Consider the following 15476-nt stretch of genomic DNA (forward strand, 5'->3'; position numbering starts at 1 on the left):
ACTCCTTAAATTCTATGGTTTGTCTAACTCAAATCACTACCATGCAGTTTGAAAAATAGTTAGCATTTTCCATTCTATTACTATTATTCTCTATTTAATACAAACTTCAGCTTTGGATGTTTTTTAGAATAAGGAAGCAAGAGAAGGGAAAGAGAGAAATTAGAGGATAAAAACCTCTAACAAGATTACAAAAGTTACCTTGCACACAGACAGCTGCCTACACATACTGTGCACCCTCCTACCACCAGATCTTTGTGCAAGCTGTCTCACCTGCTTTGCACACTCTTCCATTTCCCCTATACCCTAATGCTGCCTGGTGAATTCCTCAGCCTCCACACAGAATGCCCAAAGGGGAAGTATTATCTGATCTCCCTAACACAACACATTCATGTATACCCCATGCCACAGGTCTCATAATTGCAATTTTTAAATATCGTGTTACTGATGGTCTACCATCATATCATTATGTCTACCATAATACCAATACTCCACTTAACATAATACTCCATAATACTCCACTTAACAAAATGACATGAAAAAGCAATGAGGTACAATTACAGTAACAAGTGCAGACTTCAAATATGGTCAAATCATGCATCTTCTATTTTGGTTCAGAAGATATGGTCACCACTTTATAGAAAGTATACTCTGAGCTGAGATTCACAGTCACAAGACTTGAATAAAAGTTCCAGGCCTGCTCTTATTAGGAGTGGGCTTTCCAAAACAGAAGGAGAAGCACATATATTCTATATGTCTATGCATATATGTGTTCTTTTCTTTTTGTTTTCCTCTTGGGAGTGTTAGATGGGAATGTTCAGTGAACGAAATGAGCTTAATGATGAACACACTGTTAGATTGCCTGGGATATCCAGATGTTATGTAGATAACTGGGCACATGGGTCAAGAGTTGAGAATAAACATTCAACTACAAGACATCTGGGAAAACCACAGAAAAGAATGAAACTGCCTAGATAATCTAGAATATGTAGCATGGGAAAGAGGCTGTGGGACAGAATCTTAGGAAATGCCAGTATTTAAGGAGCAAGTAGAGACAATCTATAGAAGGAGGCTAAGAAGAAAAAGAAAAAAACAGGATAAACTTTTAAAAAAGCACATGCCACATGACAGAATACTTTTCAAATGGACCTATAAATCAAGGTAATACACGAGGCTACAAGCATCTACATAGGATTTGGAAGCTACCTCAGGTTAAATTCAACAAGCATTTATTGAGAGCCTACACACATCATTATATTTAATAATTTTTAAGGACTCTAATCTCCCAAACCTCGAACTGTCATCATAGTCCAAAACTCTTACGATATTGTTATATACACATGCCATCCTCTTTCCACAAAAGAAAATAAAACAGTGCTGCTGTCATTCAGGTGCTAACAGAAACATAAGAAGTCCCCTTTGGCAGCCCAGACATGCATAAAATTGCCTTTAAAAGATTCACCTAAAAAAAAAAATTAAAAAAAAAATTAAAAAAAAAATAAAAGATTCACCTAAAAGCAACAAGGCTGAATTCACTTTAACTAGTTTTTCTGACATCAAGCATTTGGAAAAGAAGATTTTAGGTGTTATTTCATAAGTGAGTATTCATTTTACCTACAGACTACTTAATGACTAAAGAAAATCTGCACTATTAATGGTTTTTATAATTATTCCATCTATTTAATAAAATTTTACAAGCTCAGTAACTGCTGGGAAAATTAGCTACTAAATTAAAAATATTTTTAAAAAGAAGTGACCATTTAGTTCATGGATTTTTTTATTTCTTAAAGTGGTCACATGTTATAAAAATTAATCATAATTCTTGGCTCATCGTGTGTATTAAATTATATGACTGTATGTTAACACAATTTAAAAAGACTTCTATGAAAAGGTACAAATATGGGAGTCACTACTTTCCTGATTCAAATTATATATTCATATGCATTTCCTGTTTTTCAAGCATCTTTGCTTTGACAAACAGAATAATTATTAACATAGTGTTATGCCTAAAACTACATAAAGATAAAATTGCGTGTAACGTCAAGAGAACTTTGGTTAGTAATATTTGCTTATAAAATCAAATCTCGGGGTGCCCGGCTGGCTTAGTCAGTTAAGCATTCGATTCTTGATTTCGGCTCAGGTCATGATCTCAGGATTCTGAGGTAGAGCTGGGCCCGTGTTGGGCTCTGTGCTCAACAGGAGTCTGCTTGAGATTCTCACTTTCCCTCTACTTCTGCCTCTGCCCCTCCTCCTGTTCATGCTTTCTCTCTCTAAAATAAATAATCTTTAAAAAAAAATCAAATCTTTAGTTGAATAATAGTAACAACTGGTGATGGTAAAAAAACTCTCTTTCCACCTGGGACAAATGTAAAACCAGCAAGGGTGTTTGCAACATAGCCATATTCTTTACTTACTAGGTATTTGACATTTCCAGTCTTTTTTTTTTTTTTTAATCAGAGATGCTCTGCATCTAGTTAGTACAGCTTCTTCTGATTCTGACTCTCTTAAATCAATAGGGAAGCTCTATTAGTTACAGCACATTTGTTGTGCACTTAGAGAATGTAGGCAGTAATTTAAAATACTTACGATGTTTTCTGAAATAATTTTTTTTCATGTTTGAGTAACGAATTATAAAGAATCTGCCATGCAAGCTATTTCAGAACTACCACAAAATGTATAGCAACATGGGATGCGATCTGAGAATCATGAAACTACAGAGAGGCCAGGTGCCACTGGCACTAATGCTCCCAACACTGAAGAAAGATACCGAATGTCATGGTAATTCTAGTTCTTTCTAGGCTCCTGTGTAAGGAGGCATATCTTTCAGCCCAATGAACCTTTCCATGTGGCAGATTATCAACAAACTTAAGTCTTTTAAAAGTCCATTCATAACAGCAGTGATTACCTACTTCTGAACTGGAAGGGCAATAAAGGTCTTATTTAGTCCAAGAACATAGTGATGAAGCTACATATAAAACACTGCACTAAATACACCAAGCCAGATCCTACACAGCATTAAGTCACAAAGATGTATGTATCAGACATCTGATACATATAGAAAAACGGAATAAAACAGAAAAAGAGTTTTTTTTTAATCACAACACAACTTTTTTTTAAAGATTCTATTTATTTATTCAAGAGAGAGAGAGAGAGGCAGAGACACAGGCAGAGGGAGAAGCAGGCTTCATGCAGGGAGCCTGACATGGGACTCGATCCCAGGTCCCCAGGATCCCACCCTGGGCCAAAGGCAGAGCTAAACCGCTGAGCCACTGGGGCTGCCCCACAACACAACTTTTTATGACAATTTTTTTTAATATTATGATTGTTGTTTTGGGGAAACACCTTTCCTCTTTGAACACGTTATTAAATGTTCAATGTACACATAATTTAACTTATATCTTTATAGAGAAATAAGAGAAATTATAGAGAAACAAGTTTTGTGTTTTATACAAATAAAAGGATCCATGCATATGTAACTCTCCCCCTGCCACAGCTCAATTTTAAAATGGTCTTAGCAGGAAATAAATACTTCACAAATGTCCAAAATGTGTAGTATTTCTGTATTGTGGATAACAGATTAGGGCCTGAGGGACAAAAAAAAAAAAAAAGAAGAAGAAGGAAAGAGCAATACATTGCCTTGTCTTTAAATACTGAAACTTCTGCATTTTCAAATAAAAAAATGTAGTTAGGTAACAGGTAAATAAGTAATAAATAAGAGAATACTAAGAAAAAATTACCAACTTTTTTCTAATTATAAGAAAAAACGTAGAAATTGGAAATGACGCTACTAATACTTCAGTAGATAATAAGGTTTAAAAGAGATATAAATCATATATGCATGATGCAGGGCGGAGCAAAGGTATTAGTGGCATTATGACTTTTTGGGTCATGGAATCTTTTAAGAGTATGATGAAAACTATGGACGCTTTCTCCAGAAAGACTGACTTGTGCATTTCAGGAAGGGGGCTCTATGACTCCAGATTAACTACTGGGGGAAAATAAAAGCTCCAAGGACAGCAAGCCTAACAGTAAACTGCCTTTAGGCAGTAGGATATAATAATATATAGGAAAAAAATAGGTTACTCATAAGTAAGGATTGTAGGTGGAAAGAACTGAGGAAACCAGCAGTGTCCATCTGAGAAATAGCTATGGGTGAGGATGCCCTGGCACAGAACTTGACCTGTCCAGGCCCCATGGCAAGTGTGCCTATTGCACAGCTAGATAAACTGGGCTCTAAGAGCCTGGTGCCATCAAATACCCTAATTAAGGTGGATCTTCAGCATTCTCTAGGGACAGACTTTCAATTGTGTAAATCCCTAAACCGTGTTACAAAGTATAATTTATTCAGCAGGCATAAAATGTGTACATTATGCAAAGTAGGAAGCGACAAAGTTGCACCAAAAGAAAATTATTATGAAGCTATTGAACTGGTCCTTTCTTCAGCACCATTCCCTGTGAATGTACTATCTAACCAAACACCACCTGACCCTTATGTACGTAGTACTTGGCAATCATTATAATTTAAATAAATTGGTTGCCTCACTGTATACATCACTTTCGTAAGAATATTTTTAGCCTAGACCAGCCTTCTTGAAATCAATCACCATGGGGACAAAATAAATTTCTATATGAAATGCTGAAGACTGGACACTTAACACTGGCAAGTGCTTTCCTGTGTGGCTTCCAAGCAGTCAATAAGGGTGCTTGAGCTATCATTAAAAGTTGTAAGTTTAAGTGGATCCTCCTGTAAAACGGAGCTGACAGCATCCTTCACTTTAAGGGAGATGGGGTAGACCAATGTTCTGCTATACTTTTCACTACGTACAACTAAAAACCCTGCACATTATATACAAACAAGCACAAGACTCTCAAAGACGGGGAGAGAAGGCAGCCAACGAGTTAGGGTTCTTAGGACTTAGGAATGACAAAGTGACAAGTTCCCTACCTTTTCTTTTAGCTTCATACATCCCAGATTTGGAGCAATAGAGGCTGATAGCCCAGAAATGGGCACACGCAGAAAGAACCCAAACAATACCCTATTCTCTCTAGCCAAAAGACCAAGAGGAGGACAGCAAGGCAAGATTTAAAACTGGTAGACAATGACTCTACTTTAGTCAAACCCTACAGAAAAAAACTGTGGTCTCATGTCCACCCTCAAAGGTCCAAGGACAGCAAGTCTAACAGGTGGGTAGCCCAGACTTCTACCCTCATCATGAAGCTATAAGAAGGAACTCCATTTCCCTGATAGGGTGGTTTCAGAGAAGATCAAGGAGGTAGTCAGGACTTTCATCCTGGGCAGCAGGTCTCATATCACCTCTACAGTGTCAGGGAGACCATGCAAACATACCTACTTCCACATGCCAGTAATGAGGGGCCTCTTCCCCTCCCCTCCTTGGTAGTGTTAGAGGAGACCTAGTGGAGAGTCAGACTTGCACCAACCTCCACAGTGATAAAGCCACTCACATCCCTGCCCAGCAGTCCCCCAGATCTTGACAGTGGCTGAGCAAGGACCTGGACTTCCACTTGGAAGTGAAAAAGAGCACACCTTCCCTTGTCAGAGCAGTGTCAGAAAAAAACTAAAAGAGAAGGTTTAAATAAGACTGAGTCTCACATAATATAAAAATGTTCAAGTTTCAATCAAATACTATTCAACGTACCAAGAACCAAGAAGATCTCAAACTCAATGAACAGAGACAAACAAAAAATGACAACACTCAGAAGACAGAGATATTAGAATTATTAAAGATTTAAAGTAGTCACGATAAAAATGCTTTCATGAACAATTATGAACAAGATTTAACCAAATTAAGAAACAGAAAGGTTCAGCAAATAGGCTCAGTAATGAAAAATATATATAAAAATAAGGACTTAAATGGAAATTTTAGAACTCAAATTTTTTTTGAATAAAAATTAAAAACTCAGTGAATAGGCTCAATAGCAGAATGGTAGGTAGGAAAGGAAAAAAGTTCAGTAAACTGGAAGACAAAACAAAGGAAATTACCCAACAGCAGTAACAGTGAGAAACTCTACTGCAAACAATAGTAGAACCTCAGGGAACTGTGGGATATAACAAAAGATCTATTTATTTTAGAAAGAGAGAGAGTGCAAGCACAAGCAGAGGGGCGGGACAGAGGGAGAGAGGAAATCCCAAACAGACTCCGCACTGAGTGTGGAGCCCAACATGGAGCCCAATCTCACAACCCTGAGATCATGAGATGAAACCAGGAGTTGGACACTTAACCAAACGAGCCACCCAGGCACCCTTCTGTCACAGAATCTTGAAAGGAGAGAAGGCAGCACCATAAGGGTACTGAAAGAATTCACAGCTGAAAACACGACATTCTGACAAGAGACCAAAACATAAATATTCAAAATACTGAATAAACTCCTAACAAGAAAACCAAAGATATCCATAATAGGACACATCATAATTAAACTCTAAAAAATAAAGACAAAGAAACAAATCTTGAAAGTAGCCAGAGCACATGAAGCCCTAACTATAGGAGAAAACTGTAATGACAGGAGAATAACAGCATGAAGTTGTACAATGTACCTCAAGTGCTGAAACAAACAAAAATCCAATACTCAGAGAAAATAATCTTCAGGAATGAAAAATATATTCTCATAAGTAAAAGTAAAAAAAGTAAACTAAGAAAACTTACCACCAGTAGATTTACCCTAAAAAACTGGCTGAAGAAAGTTATCTAAACCTTGTGTGATGTAGTTCTAAATATATACAGAGGAAGTATTTAAGACAATTATGTTGTAAATGGCAGATAGTAAAGGGATGTAAGTGGAGATAAGGTTTCTATACTTCACTTATGGCATCAATAGACTGTGACAAGTGATATTTATATAAATACATAAAGCAACCATAAGAAAAGCTATAAGAAGACATTACACTCAGAAACACTAGATAAATCAAAAGTAATTCTAAATAATAATTTTTAAAAACCTACAGGAATGCAGAAAGAACAAAACAGAAACAACAAAACCAGAGAAAACAAACAAAAAGTAAAAGCATCACGGGGAATTTTAAAAAGACAAGTGAATTAAAAGAAAATTTGTGGGATATGGCTAATGCAGGACTAAGATGGAAATTTACAACGCTGCATGCATACATAAAAAAAAGAACAGTCTCGGGGATCCCTGGATGGCTCAGCGGTTTGGTGCTGCCTTCAGCCCAGGGTGTGATCGTGTAGTCCTGGGATCGAGTCCTGCATCGGGCTCCCTGCATGGAGCCTGCTTCTCTCTCTGCCTGTGTCTCTGCCTCTCTCTCCCTCTCTCTCTGTGTGTCTCTTATGAATAAATAAATAAAATCTTAAAAAAAGAAAATCTCTAACCAATCATCTAAGTTCCTACCTCAAAAACCACAAAAAACAGCAAGATAAACTCAAAGCAAGAAGGAATGAAATAAAGAACAAAAATCAATGAAATTGAAGACAGAATAACAATAAGGGGGAGATCAATAAAACAAATACTAGCTCTTTGAAATAAATCAATTAAATTGATAAAATTTTAGCAAGACTGATAAAAACAAAGACAAATTACTAATATTAGGAATAAACAAGACACCACTAGAAATTCTGTAGAGATCAAAAGGTTAGAAAACTACAACTTAACACACATAAATTTGACAGCCTGATAAAATGGACAACTTCCTTGAAAAATAAACTGAGAATTCATTCAATATGAAATTTATAATTTGAGCTTCTTTGTAACTGTTATTTCATCTAGATGATTAGTGTTTTTCTCAGATTCATAATAAAGTTGTAACCTAAGAATTTCACATTTTAAAATTTGTGTAATAACTAAAAAACTATAACCAAGCTTAGCAAGTATATTAAGTAAAATATAACTCCTATGCTTTTAACTTAGTAACCTAACAACAAAAAGAATTATATTGATGGTTACTGGATTGATGAGATATTTAACAGCTACTTTAATATTCTTACCTAATCAACTCAAGAGCATTAACCAATATATTTTTAGTGGCAGTTAATCAGTGAGATGAAGTTTGGAAAGAAAATTTTATTTTTATAATGTATTCCATTAATGTTAAGAATTAATGTACAATTAATGTACATACATAATGTATATGTAAAACATGATTATAAGGTTTAGGAGAAGTCACTGCATGAGTAGAGAAACTCAGTAATTACCTGTTAAATTAAAAATAAATGAGTGCTGGGATGCCTGGGTGGCTCAGTGGTGATCCTGGGGTCCTGAGATCGAGTCCTACATTAGGCTGCCTGCAAGGAGCTTGATTCTCCCTATGCCTATGTCTCTGCCTCTCTCTGTGTCTTTCATGAACAAATAAATAAAATCTTAAAATAAAATAAAAATAAATATGAGTGCTTTATACACTGTTGAGTGTCTTAAAAATGCTTTTGTTTAAATATTAATGAACCCATGTAAGATCTTGTGAATGTTTTTGATAATTTTTAAAAGTGAAGTTCTTATAACATAAAATTAATCACTTTAAAGTGAAAAATTGAGTGGCATTTACCACATTCACACCATTTCTATCGAGTTCTGAACACTTTCTTCACCCTGAAGGAAATCCAATACCCAGGAAGCAAGTGCTCCCCATTTCCTTTTCACCTGCCCCCTAGCAACTACCAATCTGTGCTGTCTCTATGGATTTACCTCTCCTGCATATTTTGTTATGCAGTATCATGATGCTACATCAACAAATATTTATCCATATTCAAAAAATGAGCTGATAGTGAAAACTTAAGAGGTATGTTTATATGTAAATTTAAGCCCTCATTTTAACTTTCAACCTAAGTGCTACCTTTTTTTCTCCTCAGTTTAAAATTTCCTTTCTCTTATATATAACCTAACCTCTTATATATAACCCCCCTTATATATTTTAGAGGGGGAAACGCCAACTTACGCATATGAACACATACTGATTGTGAAGAAAATACTCACATGGGCAATGTACCCGAATAGATATTTCTCCAAAGATGATAAATGATCAACAAACATATGAAATAATGTTCAACAAACTAGTCATTAGGAAAAACAAATCAAAACCAGTCACACCCACTAAGATGACTATAATTAAACCAAACCAAACCAACCAACCAACCCAACAATAAGGATGTGGACCACTAGTGGGAATGTAAAATGGTGTGATGATGGGAAGGGGCTTGGAGGCACACTACTGAATGATGCATGTAGGCCCTAAAAGTGATTCTTGATAAGGTTAGAATTTGGGAGAAGGGGTAAGGGCAAGGGAAAACATGAGACGGACCGGTGGGCGGAGGCCCGATCACAGTGTCTTAATCACCACTGTGGGGATATGAACTTTGAAGTCAGCAGTTCTCAAACTTACTGATCTTGGAACTTCTTTATATACCTAAAAACTGAGGACTCCAAAGTTTTTGTTCATGTGGATTATATTTATCATGATCCTACTAGGAATAAAAACTGTAAAACTTAAAAATATTAATCCATTTAAAAATAATAAAACATATTAGAATAAATGACATATTTTTGTACTTTTTCCAAAGGAAAAAAAAAATTTAGTATAGAGTTTTTATGTATCTTTTTAAATGTTTGGCTTAATAGAAAACTAGATTCTCATATTTCTCTATTTCTCTATTCAAAATGAAAACATATTCTCTGGATTGGAGTCTATGAAGAAAATCAGACTCCTACAAATGCACAGTTGAAGAAGGAACATTTTAACAGCTTTTGCAAACAATTGGGAATAATCTTTTTTGATGCTACATTAAAATTCAAGAAGTGTTGGTTTCTTAGAGTTAATTACAATGGGATATAAAACCATATTAATAAACTTTTCATACATTGTTATATCGATCTACCTAATACTGTCACTTTAAAAATACTGGTTCAGGGGATCCCTGGGTCGCTCAGCGGTTAGCGCCTGCCTTTGGCCCAGGGCGCGATCCTGGAGTCCCGGGATCGAGTCCTGCATTGGACTCCTGGCATGGAGCCTGCTTCTCCCTCCTCCTAGTGTCTCTGCCTCTCTCTCTCTCTCTCTCTCTCTCTCTCTGTCTATTAAATCTTAAAAAAAAAAAAGAAAGAAAGAAAAATACTGGTTCATGGTGTTATACAGAATCTCCAAATATTAATACATTTAATGATATAATCCCACCCCCTGTGCAAAAAAATTACAAGCATTACATCACCATCATTCTCATGAGAAAAGCTCTTAAGTATTGGGAAGATGTCATGTTTGCGGTAGCAGTCACAAGTTTGTCAAATTTTAAAACAGCAATAAATACTGTCAGTCAGCTGGTTTTCCTTGAAATGACAAGTTCACTTTGTTTCTTAGGAAATATCTACCCAAGTTTGAATAAACACAGTGTACCTATTTATTTTTCTTTCAAGTGAAAACAGTATACTATGAAAAATCGGCTTGTTGAACTTACAATTAAAACAATCAACACAAGTACTTTTCCTTGTGTTGATGACCACTGTGCTTGGTGTACTTTCCATTTTGTCACAGAATATTAAAAATATATATATTAAATGGTCAAGATTTAATAGATTTAATAAGGTCAATGGTTTTGACTGCTTTATAAAGGATATTCTTACATGAAAATGGCTTCATTTTGTAACTATGAATCAATGTGGTAAAGAATACAAAGATTACTAGTATAGTCTGACATCACAATTGCTTTTGTACCATGAGTACAAATGGCAACTAATGGAAAAGGCAACTAACAACTCAGAATTATTATGGAAATAGTTGTGGACTACTCTCTGAACACCCTGAAAGGATCTTGAGAAGCCCTGATATCCATGGACCATCCTTTGAGAATGACTTTTTTGTAAGCAGTGTAGACACGTTCTTGAAGAGTTTTAAGTAACAGCCCATATAAGACCTCTACAATGCAAGGTTCCATGAAGCATCATTTTATAGAGGGATACCCCCCTGGAGTTGACTATTCATCTTCTGAAGACATAGTGGAGATGAAGACCTGAAGGATGGCAGTTGTAATAAGGATGAAGCTAGACAGGTAGGAGACAGGTGAAGAGAGTAGAAGCTTAGGAGAAAAAGTAGGTGGGAAGCTGGAAGAGATTAAGGCTTTTCTCTAAGCTTTTGTACCAAGAAGGAAGATGATGCCATTCACTGAGTTTGAGCATTAGGAACAGGAAGAAAAGCAATTGGGATAGGAGAAGAAAGGAATTCAAGACATTTGGGAATTGACACTGAAGTTCAAACTGAGAAATCAAATATGTAAGTGTTATGCTGAAGAGTCTATTTCATAAGGGCTTTTATCTTGAGCTTATATAAGAATACTACTAAGTTCAAGAGGTCTGGAAGACAGGGTAGAGAAAACACAATAGTGGGAAAGATCTGGAATGAGTGTAATATGGCATTTCCTCTCTCCCAGCCTCATGGACAGCTAGATATATATATATATATATCTCCATGTGTTTGAGCTGTTGGGGAAAGGAAATGCAGGACGATGATAAAGGAGCTGTTTTTAATGAGATCTGTAATACACAGGGTTACTATTTTAGTTAGGGAAACATAAAGTACTAGAATACATAAAATTTCAATCACTTACTACAACAGAAGCTTATTTCTTATTCAAGTACCAATTTGAGTGCTCCAGATTGGTAGATGGCCTTCTATATAGTGAACCAAGGAATCAGCTTCCTTCCTTCTTATAACTTTGACATTCCTCCAGGAACTCAAAGTATTTTGCAGCCAGTTAGCAGATATGGCAAGACAGAGTGGAGAAAACACAAAAGTGTCTCAACTATCTTGGCAAACATTAGTCATACGGCTACACCTAGCTGCAGAGGTAGTGGTAAAAAAATTTAGCTTTGGGTGGGCAGTTGCACCCTAGCAATAAAGACACACTATGAGAGGGAAAGCATGAATAGTTGTTATATAGTTAGTCAACTTCCTATATGGGCAAACAAATCAGATTTACAAGTGACAAAGTATGCCATGGATGGGGGCGGATATTAAGAAATTTCTCTATTTCTACATGAAACTTGATATCAATCCTGGCACCATGAAGGCTCCAGAACTTTCTGACATTTTCTCTTGGGGAAGTAGCAAAAACAATGACGCTTGACTGGGGATGGTTGCTCAGTTGACAAAAAGGAGATAGGGAAGATCTTGGAAGTAGAGAGGATTCTTTTTTTTTTTTTTTTTTTTTTTTCCCAAACACATTTGAGGTGCCTCTGGAAAATTTCTGAAGTATCAGAATGACATTTTAATGGAGAATAAGGTCCTCCCCATACATCTGGGGTCAAGACCAAGTGAAAAATAAGCTACTATGCAATTCTGATTCCATAAACATTCACAGAGCTAGTGCAAGGAAAACCTGGATTATCAGTTGTAGACATAATTGGTTTTAGGTGCTATGGAATATCCAGCCAATAATGTGTAGGTTGCTAAAAACATACAGCTCAGGAGAAATTTCTGAATTAGAGATAGAATTTTAGCAGTCACAACCAAAGGCAACAACTGATACCAAAGGAGTGAATAAGCTCATGAAGGAAAAGTAGGGAATTAAAAAGAGTATATAAGTTTCAAAACAGTATATAAGACCACCAGCCTTCAGTCTAAAGATTTCATTCACTAACACTACCTATATGTGCAATACAACCAAAACCAATCTAAGAATATTACTGCAAGATCATGAGTTTACCTACTAATAATAGACATTTCAAGTGTTTCTGACCACACTGACCACTTTTAAATATCCGTATTTAGTGCACTTCAACAAGCAAAGCAGTTGTAAGACCTATACCCTTGGCTTCAATCTTACTGATAGGCCTTTGGAATGCCTTTTGAGTGCTTGATGAGTTTTCTAATTCAGACAGTATATATTTGGGCCTGATTACTACAGAATGCTCTTTACTAAAATAAAACTCTGCTAGCATTCTTTTTGAAACGTAAAATAAAGATGTGATAACACGAAAGATGTGAAGGTAGAAAGTAAGTTATTCAGGGAAGACAAAAACGGTTCCCAAAGACTCAGATTCTAGCGTAAGTCCAAACTGCCATTAAAATAGATGTGCTTTGATTACGGAAATAAATACCATACCAAGAAAATTAAAGCATTTTCAAAATCAAGAAAGAAACGCCAATACTGTCTACAAAGCTGAATTATGTTCACACTTCAACAACTGCACCTGATGTTCCCTTGACTAGTAAGTAAAAAGAATAAGGAGTAACTAGGGCTCAACTCCAGCTGGGTTTGGAGATCATTAACTAAAACCTAATGCAACAGCTGTTTGAGTTAGAATTCGTGATGCTGAAAACTTGCCATTATTTCACTGGAGCTTGATATATATCATTCCATAAAGTAGTGGTTTTCAGTTTGAGCACATAACAGAATGACTTGCAGGATTTGTAGAAAAGATATTCCTGCCTTCCCACCATCTTCAGTTAATTAATTCAGGGCCCAAGGAATTTACATTTCTGTCAAGTTCCCAGGTGATGTTGATATGATGGTCCAGGAACTGAGAATTCAAGTTTTACAGACTATTTCTTTTGGATCACTATGAAGACAGTTGTAGATGTGATGAGCACTGGGTGTTATACTATATGTTGGCAAACTGAATTTAAAAGGGGAAAAAAAAGGAAAATGTATGAAAATGAAAAAGAAAAAAAGCCTCCCAATGTGATGGAAGACCCTGAGTGACCTAAAAGTTGTGCATATGAGTCGTTACAAAGCCTACTAAACAAGACTAGAACCTGGCTAATACATTTTTGTTAATTCTAGTTTATGACCCCCTAGGTATCATTCACCATTTTATCCTACATAAAACTAACATATAATGGAAGAATTCTCTGAGGCATAACGTCTGACCTTTGGAGGCCATTTGGTTTCTAATAGAGTCCCTGTTTATTTCTCAATTTTGCCTTTTTTTTTTTTTTTTTTTTTGTGGCTGAAGATAAACTGGAAATAAAATCTAAATATAATAAAGTGGTCTTAAGGACAAATAAATTTAGGAACAAGGTTACTTGATAGGATCTACTAAATAATTCAAATTCTTAAATCCTTATTTATAATTATGAAAGTTGATATTTGCACATTAAGAGCAAATAATATATAAACTGCAATGAAAAGGCAAAGACTGTCAAACTGGATAAAAAATTAAGATTCATCTATATCCTGCCTACAAGCAACCCACCTTAAATAAAAGAAACAAATGATTTAAAAGAAAAAGGATGGAAAAAAACATTTAACATGTTAACATAAATCAAAAGAAAGCTGGAGTAGCCATATTAATAATGAAGGACAGCTGAAGGGCAGGCAGGCAGGGACAATGGACCTTGATGCTAAGAGGAAACCACCCTTAAAAACATTTTATACCACCCTGGAAGGAGCCCCCCACCCTCTCCCACGTGAACAACTACCTGATAGATGGACACAGGCACAAAAACCTGGCTGGGTGACAGGCACATGGAGGACTCATCAGATTAAAACAGCCTGCCAACAAGCCCATAAAAGCCCTTAGACTTAGAAACTTTAGTGGCAACCCTCTTGGGTCCCCTCCCTCTTTGGGAGCTTTGTACTGTTGGCTCCATAAACTTTTCTTTGCTACCCACCACCCTTCATCTGGTCTACCTCTTCATTTTTCAAAGTAACCTGACCAAGAGCCATGGGCACTAAAAGACAAAGAAATCCTGTAACATTAGTAACATGGATTTCAGAAGAAAGAATACTGCTAGAGGAAAAAAAAAGTTATTCCATTATAATAAAGAGGTCAATTTATGAAGCAGACATAATGACCTTAAGAACCTGTGCACATTTAAGTCTCAAAATACACAAAACAACCTCAAAAAATAGACAAATCTACAAATATAATTGGTGATTTCATCATTATGCTTTCAATAATTGACAGAACAAGTAGACAGAAAACCAGTAAGGATACAGAAAACTTGAATAATACTATTGACTAAGTGGCCAATTGGCATTTATAGAACACTCCAACCAGATCACAGATAGACTTTCTTTTCAAGTGCACCTGGAACATTTAACAAGATAGACCATATTTTGAGTCATAAAAAACAAGGCTTGATAAATATGAAAGAATTCAAATCATACAAAGTATGTTCTCTGACTACAATATAATTAAATGAACAATAATAGAAAAGATATTTGAAAAGTCTACAAATATCTGAACTAAACAACATACTTCAAGTAATCCCAAGGACAAAGAAAACAATGAAAGGAAATTAGAAAAGCATTTTTTCAAACGTAACAAAACTGAAACATATCAAAATTTCTAAAATGTAGCTAAAGCAGTGCTTACAGGCAAATTTAATAGTACTACACGACCATATAAAAAAAGAAGCAAGGTCTAATATTAATGAACTAAACTTTGCCCTATGAAACTACAAAGAGTAAATAAGAGCAGAAATCAACAAAATAGAAAAGAGAAAATATAGGAAAATCAATAAACACGAAACACTGCTACGTCTGTAGCTAGACTGATGAGAAAAAAGACAAAATTATCAACATCAG

The 15476-nt window shown here is 35.7% G+C and overlaps 1 protein-coding gene across 2 annotated transcripts in view; it reads right to left on the reverse strand.

Moving 5' to 3' along the window:
• The window catches only part of HS2ST1 (heparan sulfate 2-O-sulfotransferase 1), a 174089-nt gene that overhangs the window by 40520 nt on the left and 118093 nt on the right, over positions 1-15476 (reverse strand). The gene's annotated exons all lie outside the window — the stretch shown is intronic.

This window comes from Vulpes lagopus, chromosome 3 (genome assembly GCF_018345385.1).
Source record: "Vulpes lagopus strain Blue_001 chromosome 3, ASM1834538v1, whole genome shotgun sequence".
Lineage (NCBI taxonomy): Eukaryota > Metazoa > Chordata > Mammalia > Carnivora > Canidae > Vulpes > Vulpes lagopus.